Below are 20,371 nucleotides of genomic sequence, written 5' to 3'. Positions count from 1 at the left end.
CATTTCATTCTTTCAGTCGTTTGTTCATTTGTTTGTTCAATAAATATTTAAAATCAAATATGTTCTAGTCTGTGCTAATCATTTCGCCTGTATTATCTCATTGAATTTTCATACTTATGAAGTAAATATAATTACCTCTGCTTACAGAATAGAAGCTTGTAAATGTCAAGAAACTTGCCAAAATCACATAGTAGCTGGAGATCTGAGTGTTTCTAACAGTAGATGCTGAGGTGAGAGAGGGGATAGAGTTTCTAACTTTGATGCTATGCCATGCTATTTCATCATATGACCTTCGCTCAGCTGAAGATGCATGGCAGCCGGAAGGCTTTGAAATAACCACCTCAATGTGAATGTATAAACTATTATGTGTGAAAACTATAAAACTTTACCTTTGACATATAATTGATTAATTACCTATGTATTTTAAATAATGCATTATGAAAAAGAATATATTATATCGTAATATAACTTTTTCCAGTATAAAAAAAGCAAGTAAAATGAGCAAGTGCCCCAAAGGCCTATTATGTTATATATATGTAAGTTTCCTGGGTGCATATATATATATATATGTATATACACACACACACATATATATATACACATATATATACACACACACACATATATACACATATATACACACATATATACACACATATATACACATATATATACACACATATATACACATATATACACATATATGCACATATATACACATTATATACATATATGCACATATATACACATATATACATATATACACACATATACACATATGTATACACATAAAACATTAAATATATGTGTAATATATGTAATATATGTAACATGTAAGTATATATTACATATACACATATATATCACAGCTTTCTGATAACTTGCTGATTTTGTCGAAACAACTAGTGAAAAGTAAATAGTTCTGGTTACACATTTGTCATCATGTTGACTAAATAGAATTGCTATATTGAATTTTTAACTTTTTCTGCCTCAATTTTTCCAAAATGACAGTAAGTGATGGTAGAGAATGATGCTTTAATATGTATCTATACATACATCTAAAAGATGATATATACAATGTAAGTTACTACATTGTTCTTCAAAATGTGATTGCAAAAGTCCTTCTCGCAATGATGTCCAACGCCTGCAATTATAAAATCACAATTCCCGAGAATAATTACTGAATACATGTAAAATTTTTTTCTTTTTTTTTTTAACCAAATCTGTCAAGTAACTTTTATGTACACCTCAAAATTAATAATGACTAATTCTCAGGCCAATCTGTCTTCTTCAAATAGAATTAATTTTTTCAAAATGAATTATTTAAGAAAATATTCTGTAATATGAAAGACTTTCTAGGTTGCTAACAAAAGCCAATTTTCTCTTTTCTGAGCAGTGTATTTCTTTCGAGTAGCTGAATAGGAGCCTTATTGCCTTATATTTAAGCATGTTCACTAAGCATAGTGTTCAAAGGTAGAAGTTTTATACAAGAGTTTGAAAAGTGACTCAAAAGGGTAAACCCTATTTTCATTCTTTTCATCTCTCTGTTTCCTATGGTATCAGTTTGATCCTAAGGCTGGTTCAGCTTCAGTAATAAGATGACTATCAAAGGTGCTGTGAATAAGTTGAGAGAGAGAGGGAGACAGAGAGAGCAACACAGAGAGAGACAGCATTGTACTTCCTACCATCTAACAAAAGTATTTTCTTTATTGTCTCTGACATGGCCAACTTAAATTAGAAACCTGTTAATCTAACTAATGTTGATTCAATTTAGATTATATGTTGACCCTTGAGTCAATCCCTGTGGTCATAGAAATGTCAAGTACCAATTGACTTGGGTCAACTAGGCCTCATCTCTGGAGCTTGGGATGGATAAATTCTCTCCAAACTGCATCCTATTGTACAGTGAGAAAAGGGCAAAATATATGCTGGGGTGCCCACTACATATTTCAGTGAGGCACTGGGAATTTCCATATTGTTTAAAATTCCAGAGCACTCTCATGCCCATATTCTCATTTGATTCTGAGTTCAGCTCTTGTGTTATGCAGTATAAGTAAAATCATTTCCACTTGATGGATGAGGACACTGGGACTCAATGTGGTTAAGTTACTTTGAACCCAGATCTTTTTTGTTGTTATTGTTAATTCCAGGTTAAAAGCTTTCTGAGCACTTGCTTATTTTAGGGAAATGGCCTGCTGCAACTCAGCAGAGACTTAGCCATGCACTCTGAGGGAGGCTCAGGAAAGTTGAAAAACTAGCTCTTCATGCCATTATACAAGGCTTTTCCTGACTTAGAAGTTATCAAGTTACCATTTTACTCAAGTTACTCATTTTACCAAAACAATTAGTGAAAAGTAAGTAGTTCAAATTCCACATTTGTCATGTTGACTAAACGGAATTGCTATATTGAATTTTTATTTTTTTTCATCCCCAATTTTTCCAAAATGGCAGTAAGTGATGGTAGACAATGATGCTTGCAGGAATACAGGGGGAATCATGAGTCAAATCTGCCTTGGTTAGTAGCTTTGTTAGCTTGAAATAGTTTTCCAACAGCCTCTGTTATAAAAAGGATCACATATCGACAATCTACATTTTATTTTTGTCTTAGAAAGTTTTGCCATCACCTTTCTACTATGGTAATTGAGAGTCATAGTGATTTTTTGTATTCTCCTGATATGTTGATACGTTGATATGGGAGAAAGCTTAGATATCAATGGGCCAGGAGAGTCAGAACCATCCAGAAACTTTGCAATACTCCTGGGAAGGGCTCTATGTAACAATTTGCCAAGAGCCTATGAGAAAAGATTCTTAAATGAAAACTTAAAGAGAAAAATTTCTAGATTGAAGTAAAACCCTCATTGGCAGACTTGCTCATCCTGCCTCTCCTGATAATGCACCCATGCTTTAATATGGATATTGATGATCATGATAGTAAATGGCTGGACTGAGAGAGAATTGTGAAAATACCACAATAGGGGAATATAATATTTAGTAAAAATTAACTCTTAATGCTGGTCCTAATATATTTCATTATTTGTTTTTATAATGGCATTGGATGCCATGATGTTAAAAAATGTTTCCTGAAAACAATAGATGCTGTGGACTACTAGAGGGTATAGGGAGGGAGGTGGGTTAAAAGGCTACCTACCAGGTACTATCTATGCTCACTACCAGAGGGTCAGGATCCATACTTCAAACTGTGGCATCATGTAATATTCCCATGTAACAAATCTACACACATACCCCCACTATCTAAAATAAAAGTTGTGGCTGGGCATGGTGGCTCACACCTATAATCCCAGCACTTTGGAAGGCGGAGGTGGGTGGATAGCCTGAGGTCAGGAGTTTGAGATCAGTCTGGCCAACATGGTGAAACCCCATCTCTACTAAAAATACAAAAATAAAAATAAAAATAAATTAGCTGAGCATGGTGGTGCACGCCTGTAATCCCAGCTATTTGAGATGCTGAGGCAGGAGAATCACCTGAGCCCAGGAGGTGGGAGATTGCAGTGAATTGAGATTGTGCCACTGTACTCCAGCCTGGGCAACAGAGTGAGACTCCATCTCAAATAAAGTAAAATGAAAAATAAAATGTTGTAATTTTTTAAAGTTTCCTAAAATTCTTGTAGCCATGTATGCTTTTATTTTCTGTATATTATCCCAGTACCCTACAGAAGTGACAACTTTACTTGACATGGATGTTGTAAGGGAGTTCTAGTGTGGCAACAGACAAACCCCAGTAGAACATGCATGTAATATATGCTACAGACAGATGGCCACAGACAGATAGTTCAATTGTAAAATGGAAAGAAACACTCATTTTTGCAAAAAAAAGACCATGTACTACAACCACTTGGGCAAAGCCTTTTGCTGAATTCTAGGAATAGAATAATGGATCAGTCCTACTCATTCCTTTTTAAAAATCAAGCATAGCAGGAAAACAGATACATGGACAGATAATACAACATATTGCAATATATGTAATGATAAGAGTTTGTACAAGGTCCAGATTCAGTAGAGAGAAAGGCCCATTGAACAACAACAAAAATAGCTGACAAACAACTGAGGAAAGATAAATATCAAATGACAGATGTTGTTAATAGACAATAGAAAAAAAATGAGAGAACAGAGGCCCTTAAATGAATGTTCTCAGAGAATATAGGAGTTGTATAAAACATTTATGAATAAGAAAGCTCCAGACAGGCAATTAATGGGTCAGACATTAGTGTCCTCATGGTGGGATGAATGAGGTTTGTTTCAGGAGTCGTGTTGCTCAAGTCTAAAAGCAGTTAAAAAAAAAAAGGAAGTATGGTTTAAGTTCAAATTGCAATATATTTTTGATAAAAGGCTGAGCTTCATCAATCTTTTGCAAGACTTGCTGTTTGATATTCATCAGAACTCTTACTTCCTAGAAGCCTGGAGTTCAAGAATTCACGCTTACTTAACAGTTTTTCCAAGGCCTTCTGCATCACACAGCACCAAACCGCCTCCTTCCCGCCACACACACACACACACACACACACACACACACACATATATATATATCGTTCCCTGGGCTACACACACACACACACACACACACACACACACACACACACACACACACATATATATCGTTCCCTGGGCTATATCTTCTATTCTTCTTTTCTTGGTGAAGATGCATCTCTTCAGCTATGCAGCCAATTTGGAATTCCCCACTAGTAATTCTCGGTTTCAGATACAGTATTTTCCTCAGCTGGTAACTTCCATGATTTTTTTGCTGCAGATAGAACTTTTTATTTTTTTCTTCCTAGTCTACTCTTTCCCTGTTTCCATGCTGTTACTGTAGAATTTAAATTAGTGATGCATTTGTGTAGATAGTTTCTATGAAAAACACAAATCAAAATACAGTCATAGTATATCTAATTTGCTGTGCACAGTCAGTATTTGATAAAGGGCTGTAATGAGAATAATTCAAATACTTTTTTATGCACTCTTATCATAGCAATTATCATGGAGATTAAGAGAAGCAAAACAAAACAAAACAAAGCATTCTTTTTTTAAAAAAGAAAAGTAAATAATAGTAATAATTACTAAAAGAGACAAGACATGCATGAGATGGCGCTTATATTTTGAAACAGGTTGTGTACAAATAAAGATCAATATTTTGATCAAAATCTAATATATTAATAGAATAATCTATACTATATTGTGTTTTAAGAATACATAGAACACAAAGGCAAAGATGGAGACAGTAGAAAAATTGCATACTTATTCACCTTAGAACAGGACATTCTGGCGTTATATTATTCCACGAAGTGCAGATTTCCTTCAAGAAGGTGAGCTATATAAGAACTGCATGGACCCGTTTCAAGCTGCTCCATCAGCATGTGATCTCATCCAGGGAGGCATCAGAGTGATGCTGAGGCTTCTTCAGCTCCTTTTCACATTCATCTCCAAATATCAAGAAACTATTCTAAAATACCTCAGTATCCAAAATGACCCCCTTAACAACAAAACTCAGGATAGCAGCAATTGCCTAAACTCCAAAGAGGAATAGTTAATAGTAGCTGATAAAATTTTCCTTTAATTTCAAAATTTGCTTATAATGTAGGTAATACATAATTGTTGAAAATCTACAAATTGAAGAAATATAAAGAATTAAAATATAAAATCACTTGTGATCTCCCCAATTCTGTTGTTAACATTTTAAGATCTTTTCTTTTAACAATTGATGTGCACATAATATTTATGCGTTCATGTAGTCTTTATTTTATAATTGTTATGGAAGGAAGGAAGGACGGATGGATGGACGGAAGGACGGATGGGAGGGAGGGAGGGAAAGAGAAAGAATAAACTTTGTTTTAGTCGCTTTCCTAAATACTAGAGACTTAATGATAGATCAAATATAGTCCACACTGTGACAAAATATGACACTCTAATTCTGATAAATGCTTTTTTACAGAATAAGATACTACAAAAATTATTGACGCTAAGAGTTTTAAAAGTAGAATGCCATTGCATTCTGTGAATATCATACTAATACTTTGTGTATACATTTCTTGTTTCCAATTTGTGACTCATACATAGCAATAAAGAACTATCCTTCCTAACACACCTGGTCTGATTATTTCCCTAGGAAAGATTTCTACAAGATTACAGGGCTAAACTTTTTAAAGTCTCTTGGTACCTATTACCAATATCCTTGGGATGGGAGAATTCAGAACTCATATTCTCAGGAAGCTGTAATTCAACCTCCATCTGTCTATGATCTGAAGGAGGAAATAAAGGGCAGTTTTCTTCCTGGTTTGTAAGGATACTAGGTATGAAAGTTGTTTTTTTCTCATAATATTGTTGTTTATTAGTGAAACCAATTTTCTGCTTGAAGGAATCAGTGGGGAAGGTTGCAGAATCGGTAGCCTTCAGCTCTTTCTCTAACTCAATTATATAATAAACAAGAACTAATTAATTTTTTAAGTTTTATTTATTTATTTATTTATGTATTTATTTATTTATTTTTGAGATGGAGTCTTGCTCTGTCATCCAGGCTGGAGTGTAATGATGCAATCTCGTCTCACTGCTACCTCCGCCTCCTGGGTTCCAGCGATTCTCCTGCCTCAGCCTCCTGGGTAGCTGGGATTACAGGCGTCCGCCACCACACCTGGCTAATTTTTGTATTTTTAGTAGAGACGGGGTTTCGCCATGTTGGCCAGGCTGGTCTCAAACTCCTGACCTCAGGTGATCCACCAACCTCAGCCTCCCAAAGTGCTGGGATTACAGGTGGGAGCCACTATGTCTGGCCGATTTTTTTAAGCTTTAAATTTTGATGGATCCTGGTGTATATATGTATGGGGTACATGAGGTATTTTGATACAGGCATGCAATACATAATAATCACATTATGGTAAATGGGACATTCATCACCTCAAGCACTTATCCTTTCTTTGTGTTACAAACAATCCAATTATACTTAGTTATTTTTAAGTATACAAGAAAATATTGTTGACTATGGTCACCTGTTATGTTATCAAATACTAGATTTTATTTTATTTTTTGTCTACTCTCTTTTTGTACCCATTATCTATCCCCATTTCTCCCACTCACTCCTCACTACACTATCCAGCCTCTGGTAACCACTGTTCTACTCTCTATTTCTATGAGTTCAATTGTTTTAATTTTTAGCTCCCACAAATAAGTGAGAACATGAAAAATTTGTCTTTCTGTGCCTGGCTTATTTCACTTAACGTAATGACCTCCAGTTCTACTCATGTTGTTATAAATGCGAAGATCTCATTCTTTTTTATGACCGAATAGTACTACATCGTGCAAATGTACCATATTTTCTTTATCCATTTGTCTGTTGACAGAGACTTAGATTGCTTTCTAATTTTGGGTGCTGCGAATAGTGCTACAATAAACATGGTTGTGCAAATATCTCTTCGAAAGACTGATTTTGTGGGATATATACCTAGCAGTGGGATTGCTGGATCATATGATAGCTCTATTTTTAGTTTTTTGAGGAACCTCCAAACTATTCTCTGTAGTGGTTGTACTAATTTACATTCCCACTAACAGGGTGTGAGGATTCCCTTTTCTCCATATCCTCACCAGCATTCATTATTGTCTGACTTTTGGATAAAAACAATTTTAACTGGGGTGAGATGACGCCTCATAGTTTTGATTTGCATTTCTGTGATTATCAATGATGTTGAGCACCTTTTTATATATCTGTTTGCCATTTTTATGCTTTATTTTGAGAAATTTCTATTTAGGTTTTTGTTTATTTATTAATTGGATTATTAGATTTTTTCCCATAGAGTTGTTTGAGCTCTGTTATGGTTATTAGCCCTTTGTCAAATGGATAGTTTACAAATATTTTCTCTCATTCTGTGGGTTCTCTATACACTTTGTTGATTTCTTTGCTGTGAAAAAGCTTTTTAACTAGATGTGATCCCATTTGTCCATATTTGCTTTGTTTGCTTATGCTTGTGGAGTATTACTCAGGACATTTTTGCCAAATTTAGTATCCTGGAGAGTTTCCCCAATGTTTCCTTTTGGTATTTTCATAGTTTGAGGTCTTAGACTTAAGTCTTTGATACATTTTGATTTGATTTTTGTATGTGGTGAGAGATAGGGGTCTAGTTTCATTCTTCTGCATATGGAAATCCAGTTTTCCTAGAACCATTTGTTGAAGAGACTGTCCCCTCCCTAATGTGTATTCTTGGGACTATGTCAAAAACGAGTTCACTGCAGGTATATGGATTGGCTTCTGGGTTCTGTATGCTGTTGTGTTGGCCTATGAGTCTGTTTTTATGGCAGTACTATGCTATTTTGTTTACTATGGCTCTGTATTATAATTTGAAGTCAGGTAACATAATTCTTCTAGTTTTGTTCTTTTGCTCAGGATAGCTTTGACTATTCTGGGTCTTTTGTGGTTCCATATATATTTTAGGATTGTTTTTTCTATTTATGTGAAGAATGTTATTGACATTTTGATGAGAATTGCATTGAATCTGTAGATTGCTTTCAGTAATATGGATGTTTTAACACTATTGATTCTCCCAATCTGTGAACAATATCTTTCCATTTTTTAATGTCCTCTATAATATCTTTTTTCAATGTTTTATAATTTTCATCATAGAGATCTTTCACTTCTTTGGTTAAGTTAATTCCTAGGTATTTCATTTTACTTGCTGCTGTTGTAAATAACATCATTTTCTTGGTTTCTTTTTCAGATGGTTTCCTGTTAGCATATTAAAAATGCTACTGATTTTTGTATGTTGATTTTGTATCCTGCAACTTTACCAAATTTGTTTTATCAGTTGCAATAGTTTTTTTCTGGAGTCATTAGGTTTTTCCAAAAATAAGATTATATCATCTGCAAACAAGAATAATTTGACTTCTTCCTGTACAGTGGATGTCCTTTATTTCTTTCTCTTGTCTGATAGCTCTAGTTGAGACTTGCAGTACTTGTTGAATGACACTGGTGAAAGTGGTCATCCTTGTCATGTTCCAGATCTTAGAGGAAAGCCTTTTGGTTTTTTTCCCATTCGGTATGATACTAGCTGTGGGTCTGTCATATATGACTTTTATTGTGTAAGAACTAATTAATTTTTACATTTTAAGGGGTATTTGATGCTACAATTAAAATGAAAACCCACAAATATCTTTGCATGTGTAACTTTGGAGGGGACAATTTTGCTGTTTTTCTACTCTGATTTACATCCGCTCGGAATAACTGATATAACACCTGCTGTGTGTGATCTTGCCTTTGCTGGGAGGCTTCAACTTAAACACTCAACCTGCCTAACACTTCACAGAGGGAAACTGTAACAGGATCAAAATACACTGGTTAGGGCCCCCACATACTTGACTAGTGTGATGGTTAATATTAAGTGTCAACTTGATTGGACTGAAGGATGAAAAGTATTATTTCTGAGTGTATCTGGGTGTTTCTGGGTGCTTCCAGAAGAGCTAACATTTGAGTCAGCAGAATGGGAGAGGAAGACCCACCCTCAGGAAGACCCACCCTCAGGGAGACCCAGCCACATGGTGGATGGGCACCATTCAGTTGGCTGCCAGTGCAGCTAGAAAAAGTAGGCAGAAGAAGGTGGAAGAAAGAAACTGACTTGCTTAGTCTTCCAGCCTTCATCTTTCTCACGTGCTGGATGCTTCCTCCTCTCAAACATCAGATTCCAAGTTCTTCGTATTTTGGACTCTTGAACTTACACTAGTGATTTGCAAGGGGATCTCAGGCCTTCAGCAACAGACTGAAGGCTGCACTGTTAGCTTCCCTACTTTTGAGGTTTTGGGACTTGGACTGAGCCAGTACTGTCTTCCTTGCTCCTCAGCTTGGAGAGGGCCTATTGTGGGACTTCCCCTTGTGATCGTGTGAGTCGATTCTCTTTAGCAAACTCCCTTTCATGTATGCATATATCCTATTAATTCTGTCTCTCTAGAGAACCCTGCCTAATACACTTGGGTAAGCCATCCTCAGCCTACTGCCATCTGGGTGCTGACAGAATGCACTGCGTGTGATTTTGGAATGTGTTTCTGTAATCCACTTTCTGAATTGGGAACACACTAATCTCTGCTTCTGAGGATGCATGTGAAAAATTCTAGTGTCCTTGTTTTCTGATCTTTGATATCTTTGTTTGCCTCCTTGAATTAGCAAAGTCATATTAGTTCATCATTGTTCTGTCTAGTCTTAATTTGTGGCTTTATGATAATAATAATTATTTTAGAGATAGGTTCTCACTCTGTTATACAGGCTGGAGTGCAGTGGCACAATCATAGATTATTATAACATCAAACTCCTGGACTCAAGGGATCTTTCTGCCTCAGCTTCCTAAGTAGCTAGGACTGCAGGCATGCACTACCGGGCCCAGCTAATGTTGTTTTTTTTGTTTTGTTTTGTTTTGTCTTGCTTTTAATTATTTTTTTCTATAGAGATGGGAAATTTGTGGTTTCATTGAAACCAGTTCACATAGTGTTTGAGATTTGGTTAAATGAATTGAATTTTAGTATGTACATTAAAGTAAGTCTTGCTTCCTTTACTCTTGTGACCAAAACTGCTATATGCATAAATAGAACTTTCTCAAAGAGGATTTCTACTACAGTTACTTTCTACTTCACTTCTTTTTTCCTAAGTGCTTTTTAGGTAGGGCTTGAATAGCTCTTCACTCATTCACTTATTTACCCATTCACTTCATTCATTCATTCAATATATTTTAAAGGACATCCCACCGTGGTCTATGTGTTGTATTAGACCCTGGAAATATAATTTTGATTAAGACTCACAATCTTTCACCTTATAAGACCAATATTCAGTGGGGGATAAGAAAAATCCCAAAGACACTAGCAAGTTAAATCATTATAATTAGTGGTAAGTTGTATAAAAAAACCAAACAAGGTGATAAGATATGAATAAAGGAGTGTTTCTATTTAAGTGTGATGATTAGAAAGACTTTCTTGAGGAGGTAAAGTGCTGAAACCTAAAGCGTGAGAGGAGCTAGACAGTGTGGGTGAAGCACACCCCAGGCTGAGGTCAAAGAATGTGCAAAAATATTACCTGAAAAATAACGGTGTTTTTGCAGAACCAGAAAGGACAAGGCCCTGGCATCATGAGTCTATCAGTCCACCTTTCTCAAAAGCTGGTGAGTATTTTAAAGGCCAGGCTTGTACCAGTGTGCACCATCTTTCCTTCTGCAGCTAGGGCAAGTGTTGATGAGCAATGAGACCTCTATTACTTTAGTTGAAAAATTGAAGAATTGAAGGAATGCCAATCTGGATCTTTATAAACTTCACACATATGGTGGCACTGCTTAAAAACATTGATAAACTACTTTCCTCTTAGCACTGACATCTCCAACGGATTTCAGTGGGCCATGTGAAATGATCGTTTATTTAGTTTAGGGAAATGATTCATTTCACCTTCCCTAGAATCTTTCAAATGTGTTCTTGCCTCTATGAGTTGGGGGCAAAGTTCTCTTTCTAGGAATGTCCAAGCTCCTATGCTCCTATATTTTACAAACTTCAGCCATGCACATTCAACTTTCATAATTATGCCATATCTGGATTGTATGCATATTGCTATTTAACATATGTCTACTTATATGTTAGACTATTTGCCTCACTTAAATAAAATTAATAAAACTTAAATGCCTACTAGAGCCATATGCTAGGCAGTAACATTTATAAGATCATATTGTATTCAATATTCCACATATATTTTTAATATACATTAAAATAAACACGTAACTTTTTTTATACTGAGCATCTGTGTCTTAACCTAAAATTATATCCTCTACCACCAAGGTTACCTATTAAAGCAATATCCTAAGGACCTGGGGATTTTCAGAGTGTTGCAGATTGTTTTCTTGTTATTTGTGTTAGTCTGGGGCAGAGAGAAGAATGCTTAAAGGGACCAGGCAGAATGTCAGGCAGAAGCATTTAATGCGGAAGAATCAGTAATAGGCTAATTGTGGCTTCATTGTATTGGCCCCGGTGCTCAAACTGGTTAGATGAGACCTTTGAAATTGATGCTTTATAAGAGTACTTCTTTACCATTATTGGGGTCCCAGACCTGTTTTAGGAAGCTCTTGAAAACTTTACTTTCTCAGTACATGTAGCACATATATTAGCACATACTTGCAAGGGGCTTACACAAAACAACAACAAAAATTTAAAAAATCCTGCCAATAATTGGCATTTATTAAGGGCTTACTGTGTTCTGGATCCTTTGCCTGATAACTCATGTGCATTATGTCTTTTAATTCTTTTCACAATCTCATGTGGTATGTGCTATTGTTAACACTATTTCATAGAAAGGGAAAAAGAAGAGATAAAGACAGGTTCAGTAATTTGCTGAAGTTCAAACTACTAGAAAGTTATAGAGGCTAATTTTGGGCTCTAGCAGTTTGACCAACTCTGTTAACCATACTACTACAGTCTCCTTTTTCAGTATTACTCACGTCTAATCCTGATAAGGAGTGAATAACACATCCATTTGGTGAAGGAATGTGTTACCAGAAACTTGGATGATTGACAATAGCACCAGATGTTAATGCTATGGATTCTTCTTCCAAGAATGGAAACTATCTATTCTGAGATAAACAGGGAATAAAGATAGATGTGAAGAGTCCAGGTGGTAATTAACACTCTCCCCACTACTTCTTTACCCAGAGACTTGCTCAGTTTCTGTTTTCTTAGATGAGGTTAAAAAAAATAGAATAAATCCTCTTTCATTCTGGTTGCAACATATTCTAATTTTAAGGGATCACAGGTTAATTAAATTGATTTAAAAACAACTTTTGGGTACTACCTCAATTAACCTTCCAGGTTTCTTCTCATTCTGCTCCCATTCAGCACTGTCAATCTGCCAGGGCAAGAGGTTAGCACTCCTCACCTCCTCAGGTAGGAGGGGAGGGTGGGAAGTAGTATTTGCTCCTCAGTTTGATTAGTGGAGCTCATTAGCTGTCACATATAAGGCACTAGCAGTCCATCAGATGAGAACAGCCACACCAGTGACATTTATTACATGGCTATCATTCACAGGCTGCTTAGAAACCAATTTCCGTTCTTATAGATTCTGTCCCCAAAACGGGAATTCTCCGGGATTCATAAGTAAGCCTGATCAAAATTCTGAGCAAAGAAAAGAAAAAGGAAAAAAAAAAAAAAAAGGCCTTAAGATAACCAAAGCACAAAACCAGCCCTGAACACTTAAAGCAGAACTGAAGGAGTCAAGTCGTCAGTTGCTTTTCTTTTTGTTAGCTGAGCCTGGGTGTTGTTTACACAGTTTCAGGAGACTTGCTGTTTTTGTGTTTTCCTGCGATTTCATAAAGTGAATGGGCATCAAAGCTGTTTGGTTGATGGTCCTAACACAGTGGAAACCAACATTGGTTTTCTGAATTGATCACCATATGCTTATCTGTCTGTTTACCTTGCCTGTCCTAAAATGCTTCCAGACAACTGACTTGAAAGAGGACTTGGCCAGACCACACGGTGGGCAGATGTTTCATTTGCAAAAAGATCTCAGTGCAATGAGCCAGGAAATCCTCTGAAAGCATTTCTGCCTTTTAGCAGTGTGGGAAGGCACTTATTTTTTAAAACTTATAAATAAATATCAGCAAATGGCCCTTTTTCTAAATGATATATGGTTTATACAAAGAAATGGATGCTGAATGAATTCAAATTTTGTATAGAGCAAACTATAGTAGTGCAATCCTTTAAACATTGCGTTGATTTCTCATTTGCCCCCAGTGTAGCTGACTTAGTTTCCTTATGTACAATATGAGTGTATTGCATGGTATTTGTAGTCTTTTCTGGCTTAGAATTATTTACCTTTACGATTATGGGTAGTTTTGGACTCACCTTTTTTCTATTATTTTGCGTAACCCTCACTCCAACCCTATGAGTTAGGTATTATGATTTCTCCCATTTACAGAGGCATCCACTGAGGTACACTGATGTGAAGTCACTTACTTGCCCAAGGGTACACGGTTAAGTGCTGAAGGCAAGGGGTGAACTCCAGTGGGAGATGTCAGATCCTGCTGGTTTATCCATTCTGCTGCTTCCCAGATCTTCTTTACCTCTAACAATCTATGATTCAAACCTGCAAATCTTTGAGGCAATAAATTGCCATTTTTCTTCAAATTACTTTAACTTTTGTTTTGCCTGAGGGGTTTTTAACCAAAAACAAAATTCACAATTTATTCCCGGGTCTCCTCCACTCACTTCTGTCTACATAGGCGGTGGCAGTGGCACAAATCCTTAGGATCTCAGGACCACCCAGTACACCTGGTTTCTTCTTATATCTCTGAAGAGCAGAGAACTGAACCAGGAAATAATAGGCATTACTGCATTACTTGTAAAGATTTCAAGGAAGTATTTTTAGCTTGGAGGAAAGGTGAGTCAAGAAGTAAAATTTCCTGATAAATATACCTCATAGCAGAGGTTTTCAAACTTGGGAAGGTGTTAGACTCGCATGAGGAGTTGTTAAGCCCATGTTCACGGACCCTCTCATGGAGAGTGATTCAATGTGGGGCTCAGCCACAGGAATTTTTATTATGCTTTGAAGGTGATTCTGATGCAACTAGATAAAGTTAAAGAAAAGCTGTCCCAGAGACTCTCTGGAATGTAACAGCAGAAGAGACAGTTGTTCTGAAAACATTTCCATGGTGTTGTCAAAGTCCTCCCATAAATTCTTACATTCATAAGTTTAAATTCAAGGCTGATGTACTCATATTCCTTCTTACCTTCTTTCTCTACTTGGCTATCTCCTAGTTATCTTATATTTAACAGCCAAATATAGAACTTTTTATATTTTCCCCTGAATGTTATCCTTCATATGTTCCCCATTCCAATAAATAGCATTACCAACCACTTGGTTATTAAAATAGTAAATCAGGGCATCATTCTTGTCTACTCTCTTCCTGCTCATACTTTCACTTTCCTACTTTCCATCCCTTCCTCTAACTTCTAATCTATTAGCAAAACCATTTTGTTCTACCTCCAAAATATCTTTTTTTCTTTTCTTTTCTTTTTTCTTTCTTTTCTCCATTGCCGCTACCATCATCTTAGTTCAAGCCAACACCAAATCTCACCTGAATTTCTGAAGTAGTCTTCTCGCTGCTTCTGATTTGACCTTGCCAATTGATCTTTCACAGAGCAGCCAGTGATTTTTAAAATGTATTCATCACGTCTCACTTGAAACACTCTAATGGCCTTTTATTGCAAATGGAATAAAATTCACACTTCTTATCATGCTCTGCAAGTTCACACCTGGCTACATCCTGCCTAGCTCCAGACACATCAGCTTTCTGGGAGTGTGTAGGTTGAGCTTTCCCCCTGCTCAGGGCTGTTGTGCTCACAGTCATCTGCCTACAAAGTTTTCCTTCTGAATCACTCCTTCTGTTCCTCTAGATCACAGTTAAATTGTTACTACATGAGAGAGGCAGCCCCTGACTTCTCTAGACACCTCCTACCTCATTTGTCTCATCCACAAAGCTATTTGTATTTCCCTCATAGCATGTATCACTATTAAAATGATTTATTTGTTAAATTCCTGCTTCTCCTAATAGAATGTAAGTTCCCTGGAGTTAGCAACTTCATCTGCCTTGGTCTCCTTTGTACCTCAATGCCTAGTTACACACCTTGGCACTTAACAAAGACCTCATAAATATTTGTTGCATTTCAATCAGATATTAATAAGTTGTTTGAACATTTCCTTCTTTGCAAAATGGAATTGTTATGGATCTAGGTATCATTCTTCTGGAAGGTATAATTGATCTGGAAAAAGAAAAGGGTCAATTTGTGTGTGGGGTATCGCCTTTGTTCCTGAAAGTTCCACATAGAAGAATCTTTTAAACTAAGAGAGCCCACTCACATTGACACCATCCATGCTGATTATGCCTGATCAGAGAGTATTTGCTAACTCACAGCTTTCTCTTCTCAGACAAAAGACAGCTGTTTCCCTGATTCATGGCCCAACCCACTGTGCTCATGGCGGCCCTCCCAGCATGGCTATGGAGGGTCCATTGAACATAATGAAAGGCACTCAGCTCCAAACAATTACAAAAACAAATGATGATGAACTGCTTCATGCCCTCCTCTGCTGTGTAACTCCTCATCTGCTGTTAGCTTGAAAGCATCCTGTGGTAGAAATGTGATTGCACTTTGAACAGTCAGACAAAGAAAACACAAGTGGCTTCCTCCAAAGGCTACAAAGGGGGTAATTCTCTTTGTTTTAAGTGTTAGACACAAATTAAGTTCAAATTCTCTCAAACAATAAAATGCTACTTTTTTTTTCTAGAGCTCATATTTTAAGATTTGCTTAAATATAAATCTCTTTGAAGGTTTATATTTAACCACTTTGCATTTTGAGAGAGAGCTAACTAAGCATGCTCTGCCTCTAAGCCACAGAGGTTGAGTCAAAAAATAGCAATTAAGAACAGTCTTTATGTTCGGAATTACTTTTTGGTTGTTGTTATCTTGACCCACTGCATTTTTTTCTTCATCTGCTAGAACATCTTGATTTTGCTTTGGCAAATAATTCTTCCAAAACTCTTAGTCCAAGTGATTTAGCTGGGATAAATCCACCCTGGGTACAAGAATGGAAACAATTCATAAGCTGTATCTATCAGATTGTCTGTCTCTGGAATTTTCATCTTGTTTGGAGTAACTCAAAGGCTGAAACAGTAATATGTGATGGTGAGTCCAAAAGAGATTGTCCATTTGTTTCTGTTACTAAAGCTCCCAGAGGCCCCAGTTTCATGTGCTTTCAGAGACCTACTTCTTAAGCCTCTCTTTCAATTGTATGAGCCATTCTTAAAATTCTTTTAATTATCTGTTGATACATAACATACCACTTCCGAGTTTAGTGGCAATGATTTTATTAAACTTGTGGTTCTATAAGTCAGAAATTGGGACACAGCACAGAGGGGATGGCAGGTCTTACTGGATGGCTTGATGAGTTTAAGTTCTGGCTGTTAGCTGGATTCCTCACTTCCTCTCCACATCACATTTATTGGGTCTAGAATATATAAGATGGTTTTTTAATTCACGTAACTGGCATCTTGACAGGGTTGGCTGGAAGAGCTGGGGCTGTCTGGCCATCTCTTTTTCTCCATATGCCCCCTCACATGATGAGTTTGCCTTCCCCACAACACATCAATTCACAGAATAGTCCAACTTCTTACATAATGGTTGACTTTCATTCAAGCAGGTGTACCAAAAGTCCAAGGTGCAAAATCTCTTCTAAGTATGCCTCAGCAGTCAAATAGCATTTATTTTGTTGAATTGCATTAGTTACAAGTGAGTCACAGAATGAGTCCAGGTTAAAGGGGAGATAACTTCACAAGAACATGAGTAGTTGGCAATGTGGTTCTTTCAGGTGTCTTTGGAGACTATCTAGCACATCAGTAAATTCCTTTGGAACTTGAGTTTTGTTTCTTACAACTACATAACCCCAATTTTCCCAATCCATACCATGTTTTGGGGAATCTGTGATAGTGTTTCTCAGATTTTAAATTTCACATAACAAAACTAAAAATATTGCATCCTTACATTGGGTTATCACTTTTGAATTTTGCAGGTAAAAATATTAAAATATATATGATCTATTATCATTTAGTAAACAAAAGGAGATTTAATACTAAAATGTAGGGGAACCTAAACTCATAATGAGGAATAATCTGTTCATTTCTTTCTTTTAGGAAAAATGAACAATAAACAATGATCAGCTCATTTATTTCTTTTAGAAACAACTCTTGTATTGTAGTGTATTGTAGTGTATTGTATTGTATTGTATTGTATTGTATTGTATTGTAATTGTATTGTATTGTATTGTATTGTATTGTATTGTATTTTTTGAGACAGGGTCTTTGTCTATCACCCAGGCTGGAGTGCAGTGGTGAGATGTTAGCTCTCTGCAACCTTCGCCTCAGGGGTTCAAGCAATTCTTGTGCCTCAGTCACCCAAGTAGCCAGGATTACAGCCATGTGCCACCAAGCTCTGCTAATTTTTGTATTTTTAATAGAGATGGTGTTTTGTGATGTAATTCATGTATTTTAAATGGAAAAAACAAGCTTTCTGAAAAAACTCATATTTTCTTTTTTATTTTGTTTAGAATAGTGGAAACTTTTTCTCTGGTTGGCAATAGTCTGCTAAAGTACTTTGGAAAACTAGAAGTGAAATGCTGAAGTGCATGATCCTTACAGGTTACCACAAGATAAAGATACAGATAAAGACACAAGGATACAGATAAAGGCACTAGATACAGATAAAGGTACAAGGAGAATGGTGGTGTGGGAAAGCCATAATGGAGAAGGCAGGGAGGCAGAGGAGGCAGGAACTCATTAAGGGCGGGAGAACAAAGAAGATGACAGAAAGGGAAAAGCACAGATGTTTGTTGAAATTTGCTAATGCCAGAAGTTTTAGATGTATTTAATTTAATCTTCATCACAGTACTCTGATGTAAGAATACATGCCCCATTTAAAGATAAGGAAGTAAGTTCAGAAAGCTTGAGCAAAGTCCTCAAGCTGTTAAGTGGCTGAATTAGGACGTGGATCAGGTTTGGTCTGAGGCCAAGGATTATTCCACTGTAATGAAGAATCCTGGAAGTGAGTTAAGCATCCAGATGTAAAATGAATATGTAAGATTCGTGAACTGAGCATCTATTGTGGTCTAGGGACAGTGGCTACAATAATTAAAAAGACAGACATGTTTACCTCCAGGAAATGTGTAGTTTAGCACTGGATGATAGACAATGTAGTAGTAGTTACATGGCATTGTGATGAGTGCCATTGGGGAATGTGGAATCAGAATTCAAGAAGCTTCCAGAGCTAATCAGTGGTCCTCACTCTAATCAGGAGAGTCAAGAAAGGCTTCCCAGAGGAAAAAAGTATATATAGAGGTTAGCTAGGTGAAGAAGGAGTGTGTTTGGTGGGGCTGCAGGAGTCATAGGAAGGGGCTTTTCTGGAAAAATGGAGAAATCTGGAGCTAAGAAGTGGCAAGATAACTTTGAGGAGCTCCATGCAATTCAGTATGGCGAGAGTTAAGTGCCTGAGAGCCTGGGCTAGTGGAAATGGAGAGTTAGGCAGGTACTAGCTCAAGACAGGCTAGGGAACCATGATTGTTTTCCATTCTGTCTAATGCTGAAAGTGGGAGGTGTGCTGTTGTTTTGCTTTTGCTGCAAGGACTCCTTTTGACAGCCCATAAAGCAATGATGGATGCCAAAAATAATACTTCACGGCTTTTGTCACCTCGCTATATATTTTCCATACATTCTTAAGGGAAAATTTGAATCACCAGCATTAATAAACTTATAAGTATACTTGAGTGGTTCTGAGAAGAGCCGGTCATCTCTATTTCTTTGTCTCAGATTTTTGGTGAAATGTTTTAATGTTTGCATGACCTTTAATCAAACATACTGCACATTTTTAGATCTCAGTAAATTACTGCCTTCCTGTAAGTACTGTGGGCAGTGGCAAGGGGGGAGGGGAGGAACATAAAAGTACCATTAAAAAAAATAAATGTCATTTTTTAATTTTTTTTCTGCATGCAGTTTTTATTCCTGCCAGTCAAGAGTTTCTCTCTCTCTCTTTTTTTTTTCCAGTTGTGCCTATGGAAATTAGGCAGGCTTTTATTAGCAATAAAAAACTTCCAAGTTATCTTCTTTCTGGGTCTAATGTATTTCCTACAGCCCTTCTCAGGCCATAAAAGGATTAAGTTCCTTGAAATATCTAGTTATTAATCATCACTAGCTCATTAACATCACCCTTCTCTGATGGGCAGTAACACTGACCCAAAAACCAGGGTATATCTTCAAGTAAGTTTCTAAGTGAAGAAAACTAAACACTTTTTTGCTAGATGCTACTCAGTCTAACTTTAAAGAATAAGAATTGCATTTCTCTATTAGCTAGGACTCTTTTGGTTTCAAGTGATAGAAATCAACTCAATCTGGCTTAAGCAAAAAATATAAATAAAAAATAAGGACATTTATTGGTTTTGACAATGAGGGAGTCCAGGAGTGCTCTGGTTTCAGGTCTGATTGAGTCCAGGCCCTCAAATTATAACACTAGAGCTTATATCCCTATCTTCCGGGTGTGCTTTGCTCTGTGTTTGCTTCAATTTTAGAATGTTCTAACCATGTGATGGTTGTATTGTGGTCTGTGGACACAATATTCTTACTTGCTGGCATAGAGCTTGTGAAGGTAGAATTTGCATCCACTGTCTTAGAAATTATATAGACTAAGAGGTAGTAGGAATATCTCGAAATATCAAGATTTTATTACCAGAATAAAGGGCAATAGACAACAGAGAGGAGGAAATGACAGATTTCCCTATACAATTACTTTTTAAAAGTAGTTTTAGGATTTATGATACAAAAAA

The sequence above is a fragment of the Pongo abelii genome, chromosome 4 (genome assembly GCF_028885655.2).
Source record: "Pongo abelii isolate AG06213 chromosome 4, NHGRI_mPonAbe1-v2.0_pri, whole genome shotgun sequence".
NCBI classification, from domain to species: Eukaryota; Metazoa; Chordata; class Mammalia; order Primates; family Hominidae; genus Pongo; species Pongo abelii.
The sequence above is the reverse complement of the archived record's forward strand: the minus strand, read 5'-3'. Positions refer to the sequence as shown.